Here is an 8456-nt window from a genome sequence, read left to right as displayed (position 1 = left end):
GGTACCCCAAGGCTCCCTCTCGGATCGCTAGAGAAGGTTTCCTCACCGAGGGGGCGTCGTCCCCCCAACCCATCGTCTCCCCTTCGGGCCCGCCCACGGAGGCGCTCCACGAGCCGCCAAAGTCCACGACTGGGCGGGGTTTGGGAGAGGGGTCTGCGGTATGGGTAAGCACGAGGCCCAGAGGAGCATTCGCGGCCACAGCCGGGGGCACAACCTCCGCCGCCCCCAGGCCCGTCCATCGGGGGCCCCGAGAGGAGGGAGCACGCCCGAGAGGGGCGGAAAGACCCCCTTCTCTCACAGGCCCCGGCCCAACGCGCTCGCCACCCACGCCCGCGTGCGACCCCCTCCCCCCCGACCGCCACAAACACACACACACGTGGGGGGGGAGGGTGGGCACACGCGGACGCTCGCCTGGCCCGAGTCAGTCCCCCCGTGCCACAGCAACACCGTGGGAGGACGACCGCGACGAGGCGGCCCCTGTTTCCCCCAACCGAGGGAGGGAAAACAGAGGCACGCCTCCCTTACCGTCTCGACCCCCCCCAAGAGAGCCACTCACGGGACGCACCACCGCGGCGGCGGGGACCCCGAGGAGCACGCTGGGAGAAGGGAACGACACCACCGCTCAGCCTCGGGCACCTGAGGGACGACCTGGAGCGCTCCAGGGGCACCACAGAGGATCGAACGAGGCACGCTCACGCACCGGCAGGGGCGCGCGGCGCAGCGGCGGGACGGCACCCCCCCACCAACGCGGGGAGGACCGCCCACGGGGGCAACACGCCGAGGAGGCGAAGCGAGAGCGTCTGCTGCGTCCGAGGACCACGGCCCCGCCACCCACGCCGTGAGGCAGGGGGCGGGAGGCCGAAGGTCAGGGCCGGGGACCACCACCCCTGCCCTTCCCCACACCCCTCGACAGGCCGGGAGAGCGTGAGGAGAGAGGCGGGGAGGCCCGCGGACAGAACGAGAAGAGCGGTCCCGTTCGCCAAGAACGTCCGTCCCTCGTCTGGCGCGACCTTAAGGCCCGGCCCAGGAGAGCGCGACATCACCACATCGATCAGTCATGCCAGAGAGCCAGGGACCACCAGGCCCCGAAGGGGAGGGGCACGCACAGCGAGGACCATCACCAGAGGAGCCTGCTTCGGCCTCACCGGCGGCACCCCAAACCCCCTCTTTTTTTTTTTTTTTTCTCCTCTCAGGCAAAAGTGGCCGACGACCCCGCGAGTGAGGAGAACGCCTGACACGTGGCACGGAGCCTGCGGGGTGGGGTCGTCGTCTCAGCCACCACCGGGTGCCTGCGGCGGGGAGGGGAGTCACACGGGGTAGAAGACCCAACGCCCCGCCGCCCCGCCGCCCTCGGGTGAGCCAGAGACCGGAGGCGGCACCGCGGGTCGGGTCAGCCGGACGCACACACGAGAGCCGGCGCGCAGGCCCAGGCGGACGGCTCAAGTGGCGAGGGTCGGCTCGGCCACCAGACGGCGATCCAAAGCCCAGAACCCTGCGCGCGTCCAGACTCCCAAAGTCCTCAGCGACAGACGCCAGAGAAGACCGTGTCAGCACCTATCTGGTGGCAAAAAAGGCCCATTTCGGGCGAAAAAAATCACGGCGCCCGGCAGCGGGGCCCACGCACGCGTCGCAGGGGGGGTCCCCGGGACCTCGGTCCGGCCGCCTGTCCCCAACACTTCCCCATCCACACCAGCCCCGGAGCTCTCGGGGCCATCTGGTCGACCCGAGGAGCTTGGGGGGAGTGGGGGGGGGGTGGGGGGGAGGGGGGGGGCGGGCCAAGCGGGGCGGGCAAACGTGGGAGAGGGCCGCGAGCCGGGTCGCCCTCCCCGGTTCACCCGCACGGGCAGGTACCGGTCCCTCCGAGTCTCCGGGCCAAGACTTGGTGAAAGGAAAAGAAATATCTCACTCGGCCGTCTCCGACGAGCGGGCCCCACGGGGGACCGCGCCCGGGCCCGGGCCGCCCTATCCGGGCCACCCAGGACGGCTCGGGCGGGCCGGTCCCCACCCCCACCCCGGCCGGGACTCGCGGCGGGTGGAGGAGAGGGGGCGGGGGAGGGAGGGTGAGAAAAAACTCAAAGTCCGCCGACCAGGACCCCCCGTGGGCACGCTGAAGGGCCGGGTGCGCCCTCCCCGGCCACCCGCGCGAGCAAGGCCCGGTCCGTCCACGTCCACGGACCCAGGGGCACTTGGAAACATTTTGCCCCGGGAGGCGCCTCCCAGGCGACCAGAGCCCACGAGGGAGGGACCGCACCCGGGCCCGGGCCCGGGCCGGTCTCTCCGGGTCACCCCTCGCGGCCCAGGCCGGTCCCCACCTCCCGAGTCCGACTCGGCCAAACATCGGTGAGAAAGAATCCGACCACCGGGAGGGGCCCCACGCGCGCCCGCCACCGAGCCCGTCGCGCCCGCCACCGGCCTAACCTAAACGCACGGGCCCGGGCCGGTCCCCCACCTTCCGGAGCGGGGCGCTGTGGGGACCGCGGAAGAGAGGAAGGGAGGGTGGGGGGGGTCGGGGAATGAACGCTCCAAAGGGTGAGCCAGGAGAAAGCCCGACCGACCGCCCATCCGCAGGCGCTCCGGAGGGCGCGGAAGACCCTCTCCCTTCCCACCGCGGCGGCCCGGCCCAGGTCGTGTCGGGTGGCCGGGTCGGTCCCCGCGGCCGGAGGGGAGCGGACGGATGCTGGTCGACCGGGCCAGGCGGTCCCCCAGAGCGGCTCGAGAGCGCGGCGACGGTCACACCCTCATAGACCTGCACGCCCAATCTCAAGCGACAGCAGGAGGCGCCCACGCCTGGGCGCCACCGGGACAGTGGCCACCAGCGTCGCCTGGCTGCCGGAACTCTGCCTCGGGCCCGGCGGCCGACTCACAGCCCTCACGAAGGTCGCCGAAGCTCCAGAGACAAGGGACAATATAAAAGCGGCCGCCAGGTGGCTCCCGACAACCGGCTCCAACGTCCCCGGGCCGGATCCCTGTCGCCGGCCGGCCACCGAGGACGCGGCGGCAGCGCCGGGCCGCCCAAACGCCCGAGCTCAGCCCGGGACGAGGCGGCGGGCGTCTGGCGCGGCGGCCCCGTGTCGTCCATCTCGGAGCTAGCTCCCCGGTCGGCACGACACGACACGGTGCGACCCGGGCAGCAGACGGGGGTGGGGGGGTGGGGGGCGGGGGAAGCCGGGGAGATGTCGCCGGGAGGCTGTCTCGGAGGAGACGCGCTCCCCAACGCGATTCCTGGGCGGGGGGGAAATCCCGCGGAGACGCCGGCGGGGCCCGGGGCGCCCGGCACGGGTTGCCCAGAGGGGCACGAGCAAGATCCCCGGCTGCCCGGACGGGGGGGAGGGAGGGAGGGAGGGAGGGAGGGAGGGAGGGAGGGAGGGAGGGAGGGAAGGAGGGAGGGACGGATGGAGGGACGGAGGGACGGAGGGACGGATGTAAGGACGGAGGGACGGACGGAGGGAGGGAGGGAGGGAGAGAGAGAGGGACGGAAGTCGGGGACTGGCAAACCGAAACCAGGCAAGCGCTCAGGGAACAACGCAGGAATTCGTCCAAAGACAACACATGGGTGCTGCGAGGGTGGGGAAAATGCACTTGCGGTCACGAGAACATGGATTTCATAACGGACTGACCACGATCCATCACGGGCCGGGCGGGGGTGGGGGGGGTGGGGGCGGGTGAGGCGGGGGTTGGGGGAATGCGGGCGGCTGGTGGGGAGGGGGCGAGGGTGGAGTCAATAGCCATCCACTAAAGAAACTGAGTTCCGGTACGTCGACACAAGGCAACACTCTGAGTGCGAGTGTGTGTGAGCGTGTGTGTGCGTGTGCGTGCGTGCGTGTGTGTGTGGAGTGCGGTGAGTACTGACAGCGAACCGTAGTCCCACCAGGACCACACCAAACCATACCAACCAAGAAGTCAAGCTGTAGAACTTCTCTGGCCTTTAAAACAAAGAGAAAAGCGTGCACGTATCGCATACGTACACACATTACGTACGCTTGTGGCATACGTATACGTGGACGTGGACGTATAAAGGCCTAGGACAAGCCCAAGCACATCCCGTCAGGGGAGCCTATCCAAAACAGACCAAGACCTCACACAATTCAGCCTCCAGAAAACAAGCGACCCAGTGAGAAAAGTGGGCAGGAGGCCAGAACAGAACATTTTCATTAGAGAAAAAAAAGAAGAAGAGAAAAAAAGAAAAAAAGAAAAAAGAAAGAAAGAAAGAACACAACTTTCTTAGTAAAAACCAAACAAACAAAACACAACAACAAAACAAACAGAAATAAAACAGAAAACCTCTTTTAGTGAAAGAATTCAACGGGGCAACGAAAAAAGCGCACACACGCATCTCTCTGGACGAAGATATTCGGACAGGCACAGGATCTGGAGTTGCGACAGCAAGTTCGTACAAGCAGAAAAAGTGCCTCCTTCCTCCCGATCCAACACGTATTTTTCAAGCTGAGAGAGACCACCACCACCGTGGCACGCCGGAGGGAGGACTCAGAGATGTCACCCGGCGGGTGAGAGAACGGCTCTCCGACAAAAGACAGCAGTATGGAAAACAGAAAGGAAGTCCCTCAAAACACTGCACAGAAAACTACCATGCGACCCAGCAACTCCACTAAGTGCCCACGGAGGGGGTAAAGACGACATGTACATGTCTATCTGTACCAACACCTGTAACGATGGAGAGATAGGTACGGACGCACTGTTAGCGCTCTCTGTGCCCGTACGTCTATATCTATGAGAGAAGGACCGGGTGGGGGGTGGGGGGTGGGGGGTGGGGGTGCGGAGAGAGAAGTGAGACAAAGAGTGGACAGTCACGTGAGTGCAGTAGGTAAGGAAGATTAAGACGACAAACAAACTCCCAACAGTGGTCCTGTAAGTCAACCATCAAGATTTCGATATCATGATGTCATCAAGCACCAACCCTTCTGAAGGGACACAGCGACACACAGGGCTCACTTGGCAGGGCAGTTCAGGACCCTAAAATGACCGTGAAAGGTGAAGCTCGAAAAAGCAATCTTGTTCATCCACGGGGGGAAAATACCGTTCTCCCACGACATTCAAAAATCCTATCAGGGGGCTTCCCTGGTGGCGCAGTGGTTGAGAGTCCGCCTGCCGATGCAGGGGACACGGGTTCGTGCCCTGGTCCGGGAAGATCCCACATGCCGCGGAGCGGCTGGGCCCGTGAGCCATGGCCGCTGGGCCTGCGCGTCCGGAGCCTGTGCTCCGCAATGGGAGAGGCCACAACAGTGAGAGGCCCGCGTACCACAAAAAAAAAAAAAAAAAAAAAAAAAAAAAAAAAAATCCTATCAAAACATTTTAAAACTCTCTTACTCGCTCACCATTTAAAAGGTAGAGAAATAAAAAGAGAGCCAAAGTACGATTTATTGAGTGGTGGACCGTCACAGAAAGCATGCCATGAAAGCCTCCGATTCATTTTGGAAGGTCCTAGGAACAGCAATCTTCAACATTGCTCTCCTGCCTGCCTTCTTGGCGTGGTATCTTTTCTACATCTGGATAAGCAGTCCTAGGTTTTGTGTGTTTGCTTGTTATTCCCCTAACTGAAGATCAGCCTCCAACACGATAACCCTTTGTGCCCTCTGGGTCCTGAACTCTCTTCTCTGGAAGTGCTTTTCTGAATGGGAACGGTTTCACCAACGTCATCGCCTGGAGACATCTTCAGCCTGTCCTCCCCCCACCCGCACCCCCGCCCGCCCCCCACCCTCTTCCTCCTCCTCCTCCTCCTCCTCCTCCTCCTCCTCCTCCTCCTCCTCCCCTTCCTCCTCCTCCTTTTTTTTCTTTGTTTTCTTCAGCTCTCCTTGCGCTGGTCTCTCACACGGTGGCAGCGTTGTCCTAGGCATGCCCAGGTGTCTCCTAACCCCATCCAAGTGATGACTCCCAGCGTCATCATTTTGGGTTTCTTAGCCGCACTTTCGTCGTTCCCGGGCAATTCTTTCTTTTTATTTTCCATGGACGGGGGAGACCAGACCGGGGCGGGGGGCAACACAACGACACACTGCGTGTGACCTGGGAAACAGACACATACACGCCAGGCAATCACCGACAGGCTCTGAAAGAGGATCGGTCCCCGGACACGGGGCACGCACGTTTGTTATCGGTGGAGTCACTGCAGACCGAACGGGAAGAAGCAGACTTTGAACTTGACGCAGCTACCGTTCATCCATCGCGGAAACTGACATTTGAAACACGTAGTTAGGCTCTTGGTGCGATTTCACCTAGTCATTGAAATGTGTGCACAGTGGAACCATGGAAAGTGAGACAACCCCCCCACCCCACTTCTACCAAAGGTCGCCAAATGAAGACTCTCGTTTGTTTACAAACCAAATTTCCTATCCTTAAATTTGGTGGGAGCTTTCCCTAAGGATTGCACGGGAAGGTGACTTCCTCAAGCGTTGGAGTAGTTTTCCTTAGAACTAGAGAATTAGAATTCTGCTGAATGATGAACACACACCTCGCTTAAGTTTCTGCTAGGAAATCCACGCACCATGTGGATCGAACGAAAAGCAAAATGATTTTTTAACAAGGTCTTCTCTCCACTTCAGACGAATTTTACAGGGCGGGGAGGGGGGAGGCTAGGCTTCTCTGTTTTTCATTTAAGGTCCTCTGAAACGTCAGTAAGTGTTCGTGATCCTACTCACGTGTACTCTTGTCCTCCATCCAATCGTCAGTCATCTGGCAGAAGGAGAGCCTGCCTCATCCACGGCAAACAACATTCCGACACTCAATGAGAAAATACATTTCTGGTGCTTTCGCCAAAAAATGCAAAGCCCCTTATTTAAGCTAATGGAATTTAAAAGAAATCCCTAGTACCTAGGAACAGAACAAAGTGAAAGAAACACAACGCACAGACTTGGGGGATAGAAAGAAAGAAAGAAAAAGAAAGAAAGAAAGAAAGAAAGAAAGAAAGAAAGAAAGAAAGAAAGAAAGAAAGAAAGAAAGAAAGAAAGAAAGAAAGAAAGAAAGAAAGAAAGAAAGAAAGAAAGAAAGAAGAGAGAGAGAGAGAGAGAGAGAGAGAGAGGAAGGAGAGGAGAGGAGAGGAGACAAGAGGAGAGGAGAGGAGAGGGAGGGAGGGAGGGAGGGACGAAGGAAGGAAGGAAGGAAGGAAGGAAGGAAGGAAGGAAGGAAGGAAGGAAGGAAGGAAGGAAGGAAGAAAGGAAGGAAGGAAGAAAGAAAAGATCTCTCAACCTAAAAGTTTTTGTGACAAACGGACAATCTATGATTTGGTAGGTTAAAAAATATTTTTGGAACGTAAAGTTCTTTGAGACACGAATGGAGAAGAAAACAAGAAAAGGACAATCAGAATTCGGAACCCTCAGAAACCTGAATCGGTCATGAACAGGAACTAGGAAGCCAGGGTGAACGGCGTCTGTGACACCAGTGATTCTGGACTGGCAAAGGGATGATTCCATTTCACCAGCATACATTTTCACACAGTGTCACTTTTTAAAAATGTTTTCTTTTCCCCAGAGTGATGCCAGAGGTGTGGACTCATACATCGAAACATCTTTAGTCTTTCTGTAATAAGGAGACAGAAGTAGGTCCACTGAGACTTGTCGAGCCATGAACGAACGTTTCCATAGGTTATCTTTGGAAAGGATCCAGACATTCCACGAATTCCCCATCATTCCACTTATGCCAACTCTGAAGTTTCTAAAGTGACCCAAAAGGTCTGGGCGAGACTGTTTTTAAGTAGACATACCACAAAACATAACGCTTCTTAAGGAGTTCCTGCACCTAGAGCTATCGACATCACTTGTTCGAGATCCCATGACGACGAGATGGCCCGTGAACACTTCCTGAGACTTCAGACGATGATGTCAGCCATCATCCCCAAGTTCTTTTTCTTGCCGACGAATCTGGTTCACTCCCGTGAACTTACTGGATTTGGGGTCGACGTAGATAGAAGGAAAGGATGACCTCGAACGCTGATCACGCTAAAGACATGCCTAGTTTCATAAAACCCATACCTTGACCTTGGCTATTCTCGGCTGAAGGGTTCAGCCTAGATCACCACCTGAACTTGCCTAAAACCTTTGGGTCCCTTCCCTTTCTAGTGGACTGAATTCCGGAGTGCTCCCTTCTAAGCCATTCAAGAGAGCTCTCTCACAAGTTCATTGCGGCACTCGGATCCCTACGCAGAAACAGGCCAGCTCTAGAAGGGAGCTACAGACATACAGTACCTGTTACCAGGCCCTTTCCAGATTCTGGCACAGCAGTACCAGAAAAATGAAGGTCGTTTCCACAAGGCTTCTAAGGCTAGCACGGCAAAACTTTTTTTTTTTTTTTTTTTTTTTTTTTTTTTTTTTTTTTTTTTTTTAATTAAAAGAGATAGCTTGTACACAAGGGAGAAGGCGGTGGGTGGGGTGGGGGTGAGAGGCAGCCCCACCCCCCCCACCCCCCGAGTTGCTTGGATCACGAAAGGGAGAGTTTGTCTCGGGATCACT

The sequence above is a fragment of the Kogia breviceps genome, assembly GCF_026419965.1.
Source record: "Kogia breviceps isolate mKogBre1 chromosome 20 unlocalized genomic scaffold, mKogBre1 haplotype 1 SUPER_20_unloc_3, whole genome shotgun sequence".
NCBI classification, from domain to species: domain Eukaryota; kingdom Metazoa; phylum Chordata; class Mammalia; order Artiodactyla; family Physeteridae; genus Kogia; species Kogia breviceps.
Note: the sequence above shows the minus strand (reverse complement) of the source record.